At 38.0% G+C, this 12321-nt stretch overlaps 1 long non-coding RNA gene across 1 annotated transcript; it reads left to right on the top strand.

Annotated features, from left to right (window-relative positions):
• Positions 1–6479: 6479 nt before the first annotated feature.
• On the top strand, positions 6480–7874 carry LOC112493637. Its single transcript, XR_003058143.1, has 3 exons — positions 6480–6816; positions 7235–7292; positions 7410–7874. It is a non-coding gene; the product is annotated as an uncharacterized LOC112493637 (long non-coding RNA).
• The last annotated feature ends 4447 nt before the right edge of the window (positions 7875–12321 follow it).

The following is a 12321-nucleotide window of genomic DNA, read 5'->3' as shown; positions in this document are numbered from 1 at the left end:
TATTACGTTGAATTCTTTAGAAGGCAGCGACGCGCTTTAATAAAGTCCTCTTTCCAAGTGCCATCCATTAGATACCACGACGTTATTGAAAACTTCAAGGTGCGTTCGGAGTATCCAACCAGCGACACGTATCTACGTCCACGGTTACGCTAACGTTAAATCCCACCAACTCGAATTTAATGAAGTTCTCACGACAGCCACAAGGTATCGCAATGTCCCTTCCTCGCTACGTAGAGACGTGCGACGTGGAGAGAGTTAAAGCCTCGTTTGTGTCTTGCTCGATCGTTTCCTCATTGAAAATAGTGCGCGATGCATTTCCAGTGTACACGTAGATCTTCCGGAAAATACACTCAACAGAATTTCCGTTGACTGTCTCTCTGTGTAGATGTAAACGACATTAACGACGCGACAATGCGCCCGACCGTAGTTGCCTCTCGAGTAATTGCATTCCACTGCGTAAACCAGCCAACTGTCATAAATTAAAGCCACAAAAAAATGTTGCGAAGCAAGAAGCACTGCAGGTAAATACTATAAAATAAATAACAAAAAAAGTAAATAGATAAAAGTTCACTACGACGAAAATTTTGACGTTTCTAACCTATTGCTAGACATTCAATTTTCATTCTCCCGTAAACCATTGAAAATACTTTTGAAACTTTCACATACTAATGACAAACATAACAGTAACTTCATGTAGAAATAATTTAACACTCCACATACGAGACGTGTTCCACAATCTATTCTCGTGGACTAGAGTATCGTCCTGTCTCTGTTCACCGAGGTGTGTTCAACAGAGACATACTGATACTCTAGAATGTAAGAATAAGATTTCGAAATATACCCACGTACTCGTACTTTTTCAAAACAGAAGCTGTCAAGACGTCGAGTGGCAAATAAATACTTTAGACGCTTTCTCAAGAGACCGTGTTGACTGACATCTAGCGGCTGTCGTCGTAACCCCAGAGCAAAGAAACACGAAAGCACGTCACGGCATTTTGACAGTGGAGAATATTTGAGATACGAAATAGGAAAAAGAGAAACTCAGCGCGGTAGTACAAAATCTTTCGGAGCACAATGAGATTTTAAGGAACGATGAATATTCGCGAGTGACAAGAGGATCACGAAGGGTTAGGTTAGGACTTTCGCTCCCGGAAAAGAACAAGGGCCGATCCCACGGCGATGATAAGGTTAAGGAGCGGTAACAAGGCGAAGATATCAAACCAGAATCACATCGAGGCACCACGTTATCTCGTTCTTGGTTCAATCTTATTATTATTCCGTGCTCGACGCCCTCTGATTTAAAAATACACTGTCATCCCCTCCGCGCTCCCTTCGAGTTACGCCATTGTACCGTACTATCTTGTCTGTAGGCATCACTGCCTTCGAATTTACTGTTTAATATTGGGACTTGCCATCTCGTACGCTACGACAGAAGGAAAATCGATTGGATTCCCTAGCTTGAATAATCGTATCGTTGAATATAGTCTGATGGAGTCATGCACGAATAAGAATTACATATATCAACGTCATTTTACTTTATTACGTATACGTAACATCGTGGAGCAAAAATAAATTTTTTAAAGGAAACGTTAGCATTCCCTGTAATGTGTAAATAATGTATATATATGTGTATATACATTTAAATGTTTCATACTGTTTTTTATGAATTTTTAAAAGTCTACAATAAAAATTGAACTGTTTGAAAAATTTCATATTTTCATGTCCAATGATACATGCATGATTTACAAGAAGTTCGATAAGCGAAGATGTTTGATTTTTTAATTTTGTTTTTGTTCATCTATAACTTCTTATCTGTACAAAATGAAACGTACGAGACACTTTATAAGTTTCGGTCGTAGCACTTTCCCGCTGCACTATAGGGTGAGTATAATAAAAGAAAAGTATACTCTATACCTCGCACGAAAAATTGTTCCTGAAAGATTGAAGTAAGTTTGTGCGACGTAATCGGGCAAAGTTACAGAAAATATTTGTAAAGTGTAGATGAATTTTAAATTGCACATAACGACTACGGATCAGTGGACCAAAGTGAAGTTCGCAAAAGAGAAGATAAACTACCTGTTGCAAAACTTACATAATGTTCATATAGCAATTGAAAGTTTTCATCCGTCAGCAATAAATTTGTGTTATATACTGTAGCCAGTATAGAACAATACGAATAGCTTCAAAATATAAATAAATTTTATTTCTAGCATAAGATAAGTTTCATGTGCAAAATTATATTAGGATATTAATTTTTATTAATAATAATATATCAAAATATTGCAGGTATCGTCAAGCACGTCTTCAACAATTTCTGTCGCTGATATAAAACTACCAAGAATACCCTCTTCTGGGTTAAGGGTCGTAGAAAGCAGTGGGTGCAATGAATCGTTGGAAAGAAAATGCTTAGGTTCAGCAAATCCGTACAAAGGGTAGCGAGCGTAGCTTATTGGTCGATAAACTCAACAGTTATTAGATCTAACCAATCAAATGCATTTGCTACCTAGCCTTTGAATTTGCTGAACACGGACAATGACTGCAGCTGGATGGACTCTTATCCTTTGTGATCGGTTAGCCCCTTGGGTTAATCGCTAAGGATAATTTTTTTCTCAAAAACTCCAAAAAATATAATTTTAATTACGAAATTGTTAAAATTATTAATCCCTAATTAGATATTTCACATCACGATGTATTTTTTGTATTTTTATTATAATTTTATTTAATTCAAACACCTCCCTTTGACTTCAATCACAAAAATACTTTGAACTTTGAAATTGTACCTGCTATATCTGTGATTTTTATACTCCTCGCTTTCGATCGCCCACGTCCTTCTTTTTTGACGTCTTCGGATAAGTGTGATTTCCGATAAGTGACTATTTCAGTGTATTCTCCAAGAATCTTCTCTTTTCCGATTATTATTAACAAGAAGAGGCACAGCGTGTACGTATAAATAACTCTTAAGTCTTCAAACGTAAAAGTTCGATATAAAATTCTTTCATCCTTATAAAATATCATTGTCACAACAGTATCTCAAAGAAAGATCTCAGAATAGTTCTACGAATACAAATATAAAATTGAATAGTCTGTCCGTTTTATTAAAGTATTTTCAAAACGTCAAAATGACCAAAATCCAATAAATAAAAAAAAAATTAAGTAACGCTACATCATCGCCACAAAAAATATCCTGCGATCCCTCTTTTTAAATCCCCCCTCCCTCCCTTCCCCTAAATCGACGTCTTCAAGCTTGGAAAATATTGATCCCAATATCACAGAGTTTTCCGTGCGTCGTGTACATAATGTAAAGAACACCCATAGGTAGCTTATTCACCCCCCACCCACCCAGAACCCCGTCTACGCCCTCACAACAAAATTCCCTCCCCTCTCCTCCTCATGTTCACAAGCCCTTAACACTTTATCACGTGCAGCTTGGTAAAAAATTTGCATAACCTTATATTTCAGTTGAACAGCAGCAGCGGCATTATCGATCGAAGAACGAAAATTAATGTAATTCCGTCAACGATAATAATCTCACCTGAACATCGTGACTTTCTTATCACGTCGTATATACCGAAGCGCCACTTTGAATTTTCCCGCGAAATTACACGTTAACCAAGAGCGAGTTATAATCGACACAGGTTAAGCCCGTACCATGGACGTTTAACCAGTAACCAAACAAAATTGACAGACAGTGACGAAGCGAATATTTCAACGCGTGTAAAATTAATTCAGTTGCCTTAAAGGATTCCCTTTTCCTCTGTAAATTTACCCATATAAATGTCACCTGCCCAATTAGATCACCCCGTAGCAATGTCAAGAAGAAGAAAACAAAAGAAAGGAATTACAAAGTTAGTTCCCAATAGGATCGCGGTGGGGCGACACCGTAAATACGTAGTTCAGTTCGGTAAGCAGATAGACGGGGAAGATGAAAAAGCGACGTGTCCCATTAATTCTCCCCTGATATCCGCGAAACGTCTAACGAAAACGTTAAATTAGGAGGGTAGATGGTAGATAAGGTATAATAGAGGTCCTATCTCATTGGCTCTACGCTTGGCAACCTACACGTCGCACAAGGTAACCACTACCAATGGCATACAAGGTGGGTAGGTAGGTAGGTAAGTAGTTGGCTTGGGCCAGGTTATGTTAGGTTAGTATAGGGTTTTCCTTAACTACATGGTACAGCGTTAACGTTAATCCTAATATTAAGTGAACCCACGCGTATGGGATATGAATCATTTGAAACTACCCGTAGTATAATAATTGGACGAGTGATAGGATGACTTTTTTTATTATTATTATTAAGTTAAACAATTTGATCGTTTCTGCGAGTTTGTTTGGTAGTATTATTGTACGAGCTAGGTATCGCTTATTAATTAAATTATTATAATACAAATATGTACCAAGGTGACAGTATAGCTTGAACTGTGTAAAGTAGGATGAATAATTGTATTAATAAAAATTACTTAATTAAGCCAATAGTAAATATTGGAGTGTAAGGGTGGAGTAAATAAATAAATTTTTCTTTTATATTGTCTATTTATAGCGCATAATAGAATTTCGGATATAGAGATATTGAAGTATCGTATTTAATCGTGAGGATTATGGGTAATAAATTATTAGAATTATGGTGATTGCTAATTAAAAATTTCGTCGAGGTGCTATTGTCTAATTAATTTTTATGCTACCTGTTTATGGTAAGTACGTAATAGTGACTATAATTATAAAGAAATACACTTACCCATTAGAATTGGTAGTCTAGTCGGTATGTAAAGTACGTGCTGGTATAATTAAAAATTGAAATTGACCCCTGCGCCTGATCGAGAGAGAAATTTCCGACGCATTATTGTAAAAGTTTAGTACTAGGAAACGATATTCAGGAATCCAATTACTGGTAGTGTCAGGAAGCAGAGTGAACAGGAAGATGCTGTAACGAGAGAAAGAGAAAGAGAGAGTCGAATCGAGGCAAGGATAACGATATCGGGAATGAAGCGATAAATTCTGAGGGTAAGTGCCCGTTATTTGTCACAGTTATGGATTTGGATTCCTCTTATTTTCACACTCACCAAAAATACCTGAAATGTCAATTCTGATTTTTGTGTGTATGCAGATCAGATTGGATAAGGAAAAGGACATTGGTTAGTAACCCACCTGCACAGCTGCAAGGATTGCAATGAAAAAAAAAATGTTCAGAGAACCTATGTTTACTGAACTTACAAGATCGATAACAGCGACCTACATAAGATTCATCAAATTTTTGTACTCTGTGCCAATATTTTTTTTTAATTCCACGAATTTTTGTATTTTCTTCTTTCACGTGGCTGACAGTAATAGGATTCGTTCCAGTTGTACGATAATTGAAACACAATGATAATGATGCGACAGTACAAAAGAATAAAATTGTCCCACTTGAAATTCTATTATAAATACAAATTGGAGTTATCGATCTTTGGAAGATTCGATGGGGAATGAGATTTATTGTTAATTTACGAAAGGGACCAGGATGTACCGGTTATAACGAGTGAATTCGGGGTGAATGAGGGAAACTTAAAGAAATAACAATGCAGAGTGTATATATATATGTATATAATATGTACAGGGTGGCAAATGCGTAGATGTTCAATTAAATATTTCAGTGTGCAGTTGACTCGACGAGACAGTCGAATAGATAAATCAACTTAACTACAGACAGAGTGAAATATTGAAACACTTAAGAACAAAAAATGACTAAACTAAATTCTGACTTGTGATATACTTACGAAACTGAAAGAAACGTCAAGCAGATCTGACATATTAAATGTTCACGGCTCGTTTTACTTTCTTGCCACCTAGCAGCTTTCCAGAAGTTTCCAGCCTCTAAAAGTTGTAGGCCTTCCCGGGAGCACGTAGAGGCTCGTGCCTACTGCTAACGTGTTTAATGGCGCATAAGATTTCGCTCCTGCTCTATTACAGCATTATTACCCATTGAAAGACATAAAATGTCCACAAGTATATTGCACGAGAGTTTCTTCTACAGAAATGTCATTTTAAACAATGGTTATTTCATACCTAACCTCTTAAATCATCATACGATATGTAAATAATACTGAGCACTAAATAAATCTAAATACTAAACACTGACAGCAAACCGCTTTGATCGATCAGAAATACAACACACACGCTCGCGCATATTTATATGCAAGCTTCTATCTATATCTAAATTTATATATATGTACATATATATATATATCGGCCGCTGCTGTTTTGTTGCGATAAAGAGCTTTCGCTAAAAGCCAAACGGTACCAGGCTCGCCAGTCGTGTATTTGCGAAAGCTTCCCTGAGAAATAAATCATAGGCCGTGCCCGTGAAGATAACTATACTACTCCTGCCACTATAGTCGGACGCGTCATCCGAAATGCAAATATCGTTATCCCGCTTTTGTTTCGGTCTAGAGCGACGGCAAGTCGGCGCGCATGCGCAGCAGGAAAAAGAAAAATGTCCGACCGCACAGAAGTGACGTTCGGTTAAGTCGAAGGATCGATAAATCTATCGGATCTCTATTAACTTCAGGATATATTCACTTAACGGAACATCGTATAACTCGTGGGTTTCGCGATGGCCAATTAATTAACTGGTAATTAGTATGTAAATGTGACGTCACGTATCTGAGAGTACCCTGGCCCGAAACGGCACGCAATCTCGAGTGCTGCGAAGGCTTGGAACAACCGGGAAACCTGACTACGACCAGGCAAAGGGCGGAGGAACCACTTTGATCAGCGGAAGTGATTAACTTGATGAAGGTGGCATATGTTTCTACTCCTACTGGTTGCTACTGTGTTTGCGTATGTATACATTTATGGTTCTGGCCGCGTGTACGTACTGTATGAGTATTTTACATACAGTGTTACATCTGGTATCGTATGCACTGCCACTTACCGCCTGTAGCATTTCAATAGAACGGTGAGAGCTTTTATGGAAGTACTGAACAATATTATGTTCTTTTTTTCTTTATAGTTTTTATTTTTTTTTGGGAATTTGATTCTGGTTGTTCATTTTAAAATAACGTCACGAGTGCAATGTATTCTTTTTTTCGTACGGGTCCTAAGTGGGTCCTTAATACTATTTGTATTTTCTTTTTATAAAATCAGACTTTTGGGAATCGTATTTTGAGTTTGTGATATTTGAAAGATTCTGCAAATTTGGAAATGTCTATAATTAAATTTACCCATTCAACCGACATTTGGCTCGTACTTATTGCAGACCCTAGGAGTCTAGCTCGTGATCTCAAACCGAAGGGTCAAGACAGGAATCCTTAAAGGTACGACAGAACGTAATAGGTCTTGCTAAACTTTTCTCAATTGAATCCCTTCGGAGCTCCAGGTCAATCAATAGAATCAATACAAAATACCTTACAACTGTACGCTTTTTTTATTAGTTCCTAGGATCGTGAAAACTCGTAAAAACGTGAATGGAAGTGGCAGTGCCTTCAAAGTGAAGATAAACGAAATCGATCGTAGTATGATATCTGACTTCCACATACGTGACAATACTGTTATTCAGGAATAAGATTTTCGTAGAAGAAAAATACTGATAAAAATTGCAACCTTTCAATATTCCAAGAAACGATATAGCATTTATCGTGAATGACACGATGATTCTTTGTCGGACTAGAAAAGAAAAGTGCTCCGAAAAGTCTTCTCCGCATTGAAATTTCCAAACACGACATTTTAAGGCTTGAGAAATACTGTCATCTCGTTCGAACGATATAGGCGGACATATTGATATTCACGTCAGGAATAGATATATTTCCCATTCGATATTTCGCATTGTGATTCAGCAACAGACTATCAATCGTAGTATCGACAGTGATGGTTTAAAATATTTGACAGAGGCTAAAGGCAGACAAAAAATGTTACACGAAGAAGTCATTTGGAATATTCGTAATTTTATAGATTTTATTCAAAAATTTACACTGCTCGTAGAGCCAGGTGTAGAAAATTTTTGTCGTACGCGAAAAAATAATACTAATCAAATAAAAAATGTTTGCTACGGATTATAAATAAAAAAATGATCAATTAACGAACTTTGACGATATTATATTCCATGAATTGATATTTTCATCATATATGCATATTCAAGTTCGTTAAGTAAATCTGTACGAATCGATCATGTGGATTTTTAATAAATCAAAAACAGCGAGTGATAAAAAATATATATAGAGGGTGTCCCGAATTTCATACACCTCCGGGGTATAGCCGTCTTCGGTAGGCATGAAAGATCAAGACCTTATCCTTATCCGGAAGTTGTTAGTTTTTAAATGGGAGCAGGTCAAAGTTGACCAATCAAAATGAAGTACCAGCAGAAATTGTAAACACCTACAAACTCTAAGTTTTCCCTTGCTTTTGTGCCTCGAGGGCATCGACGAGGTGGCATATGCTATATATCCATAGTCGACAAGTGTTCTCAAACTTTGCCACCGGAAGTCGCAAAGTTCTGCAAAATACCTCTTCTACCATAACTTTTGGAACCACGTTTTGGGCCTGTTGGAAGGGGTTTAGTAAAAAATGACCAAGAATAAAAGTATTTTATTTCGAGACGTAGTATTCGAATCTGTAATAAAAAATAAGGATTTCACATTAAAAATGTATCCTCTCCATCCAATATCCCCCTCTGAAATCTACAATTTTTATTTTCAAAATCATTTTCAACAACGCGTTCCTCAAGAATTATTCAAGTGGATCTTTTCAAATGGGACATCCTGTATAAGGACCTAACGTTGTATTCACGAAACTCCTACACCTGTCCTCGACAGATGTAGAGGGTGAAAAAAAAGGACGAAGCGAACCCATTGTAACGCGGGGAAATTGAAACGAACCGATTAGAGTTTATCGTACGAAATCATCGAAGGTTCGAAGAAGGGAGCGAAGCGATCAAAGTCACGTGGGATTGCGAATGGCTGCCATCTTACCACGCGCTTAGGAATCCTTGATAACCGGCTTCGTAAAATCGTAATTTCCATTCGTCCCGCAACCCTCTCTGATCTACATCGACGAATTCCAAAAATCCTTTCGGTCCTCGTTCAGCCCCTATTCCGCACCCCTGATACTCTATCGCGCTGAACCATCTACCTCCTGGATTAATGACGAACGCGACTAAGTAAACACCAAAGGTCAACTTATTCGTTTGCTGACTTGTCCCAATATTATATATATACACTCGCACACAAAGTATATATACAGATACGTTATCCCTTTATAATACTGTTCAAACCGTCCCTCTACGTCTAGTGAGGACGTGCACGAAGAACCCGAGCCGTTTCTTTTTTAACTATTTTGTAACTCCTGTAAGTACGCGAGTTAATGTGAAGCATTGGCCGACCATGTTTTAGCCTGGAAGGAAAGTGTCTGGCAGATAGCTGTGAGTACGTCGCAGTTAGGTGGTCGGACGGTTGCAGTTGGCACGGCGCCGTATTTCGAGAGGCTCATTTGTAACTGTTATCGGAAGACTTACAAGACTTACAAGCTCACTTAACATCGCTACTGTTACTTACGTACGTCTCGATTGTCCAGAACGGTGATTTGTGCATCGGCAGACATGTTTTTTATTAACGTATTATACGAGTACAGGGTCGACGGTTTAACGTATGAAAAAGTCGCCTGTCAACATAAGCGTATACGAGTCCACGTGTATAACCTAGAAATAATTTATTTCAAAATTCGACGTTTATCGTGCGTTTATTAATTTTATAACAGTTTTTTTTTTGTCACTGCTTTGTATATTTATATCAACACGTTCCGTGCCGCTGAGCTCTCTGGACCCCCACGTATTATACGTCCCAATGGACAGTAACCGAAAAATTGGTCCGACACGGAACGTATTGATGCCCGTACCGGAAATGACGTTTCACAGTATTATCAAGCTCGATTGTCGAAATTTTCGAATACGAATACGAAATACGAAATTGTTTTATCACTGGCGATTAGTAATTGCATAAGAAACAGTTGGAAACTGGCGCGTGGGTACGAGGCTGCTGATAACGTTATCGTACTGTGGTTTTTTATTTTTCAAAATTCTTTGGAATTTATTCTAGTTTTTTTTCAAATATTTGAAAATGGCCGTTACGGTTAGTACTGCACGAAGCATCGTAATAGTCGATGCAGTGGATTGGTAATATAGTCGGGCCACTCGTATCACTTGAATATGCAGCTTAAAAATTAATCGAACTTTCGTGCATACACAAAATCTCCCTATAAGTCTTTCGAATGGAAAGCTTATCTATCGTAACTTGAGAATCTAATCTGACCTTAAAATTGTAATGCTCGAATGAAAATGACATGGCTAATGTTAATCCACGTGCTTTCTTATAACTTGACTAATTGAATTGACTATGTAATCGAAGTGGTCATAGGGACCCTCTCTGCGAGAATCGACATTTAAATTTCTAACACGGGACGATTAATGCGACCGTAATCGATCTCGTGAAGGACAACGAGGGAGTGGCGGTGGAAAAGAGATAAAAAATAATAATGAGAATCTCAACCACCAATCTCACGCTAGATTGAGCTTAGTTGGTTCGCCTAACTATAATAGGGATAGTCAAACTTGTGAAACTCGTAATGACGGAAAAGGGTTAATGAGTTTCGCGACAATGGATCAGCAGTTGGTTCCTTCAATGATTCCAATGTTATCTCAGGTATCCGAATTGATCTAATTACGTAACCCCGACAGTCCCCAAAAGTGCCAAAGATTTAATTGAACCCCTTCTCTAAATCGGATCGTCCACCAACCGACCCTCTTCCCTAGCCCGAAAATTTAACTTCTACCGAGCGAATGATAAAAATGAAGGAAAAAAAAAGAAAATTTTGAAAATTTGTCTTTTTTTATTCCCACAATAAAAGCAGTCGACGCGACTATGTAGAAAAATGTATCGAATCGATAGTAGCGTAAATCGACGTTTGTTTATCGCGCAAATGGAGAGAAATCGACGGGTAAATAATATGAAACAGTGGAAAATGTGAAACAGAGGGAAAGAGTAAATAGACGCTATGTATCCATCGGATAAGTAAATAGATCCTATCGGATGCTTATATTGTTTTGTCAGGCACGTTGATAGATTTGCTTTCGAGAGAATCTTTCAAGATGGCGTTTCTTCCGGCTCTTCTCCTTTTTGGCGCCTATTATTTACGGAAGACATTATTTATCGGTGACGTTGTTGTTATCCCACCTATTGGCCTCTATCGATTATCGTTCCTTTCTTATCGTGGAAACATTTTCGTCTAACATTTTTATCCAAGTTTATATAAATATATATATATGTATTTCGTTTTTAAAATTTTTTAATTTGTAGTTTTCAAAATTTTGAAAATACGAATTTTACAAAAAATCATCTCTGATATCTATGGTTTCGGCACGAGGGACGCATTAACGTATTGTAAATGTTATGGGGGTGATTTGTTAAGGGTGGAAACAAACATTTTTTAATTGACAGGATGGCAGCTGAAACGTCTGGTTTTTTTTACTTCCCGTGTGGTTGGTGCAGCTTTTTTTTAATATTTATTTGACCATTTATTAAAACTTTATTGAAACACAGAGTATCGGAAGCGTCTTTAGAAATCTCATGGGATAATATCTATAGCTATCTTTTCCTTCCATTTCACTGATATTCTTGCTTTTCTTTGCAAGCAAGTGGCAACCCCTCCTGACTCGTGCACCCCATGACACAGACAGTCCCTAACAAGAAAATAAATCAAAAGGGTCTTCGTGCTCAGGCAATTCGTCGGAAATCCTCGTTACCACGTTCTCACGAGACTAACGCATTCATTTTCGGATTATTCTATAATGGTAAAAAGGATATTACTGATAGTAATATAAAAAATATATATATAAATCATTGTTAAGCCTTTGGAGGATCAGGGATTATTCATAAGAACAGTGATTTTGTCATTGAAAATTTATGTATTGTAACGTAATTTCTAATTTATGACCCGACACCGATAGCAAAACATACGAGAACGAACTATCTTCGAGAACCAACCTACGTTACCTTCGGCCGTCCACCCGTCGTTCGTGCATCCGCAAGCCAGGCGGGCGCCAGCCAATTCTTTTTTCACCGGGAACTGACGAGCCGGTATAAACTGGGAGTTGGGGTGGAACAGGCCCAACTCCACCAAGAACGAGAGCTCTGACGGAACCTATCAGACGGGGCGATAGCTTAACGGATCCGGTCGATTTTTGGGGACGCGTTAAATCAGCAAACGCAACTGGATGCACGAACGGAAGCGGACGGTTACGGAAATGCGCGGCTGCTCAGGCTGCTAGGTTTGAGGTAGAGAGGGTCGGAGTAAGAG

This window comes from Cephus cinctus, unplaced genomic scaffold (genome assembly GCF_000341935.2).
Source record: "Cephus cinctus unplaced genomic scaffold, Ccin1 Ccin1_scaffold0123, whole genome shotgun sequence".
Taxonomy (NCBI): Eukaryota; Metazoa; Arthropoda; class Insecta; order Hymenoptera; family Cephidae; genus Cephus; species Cephus cinctus.
The sequence above is the reverse complement of the archived record's forward strand: the minus strand, read 5'-3'. Positions and strand labels throughout refer to the sequence as shown.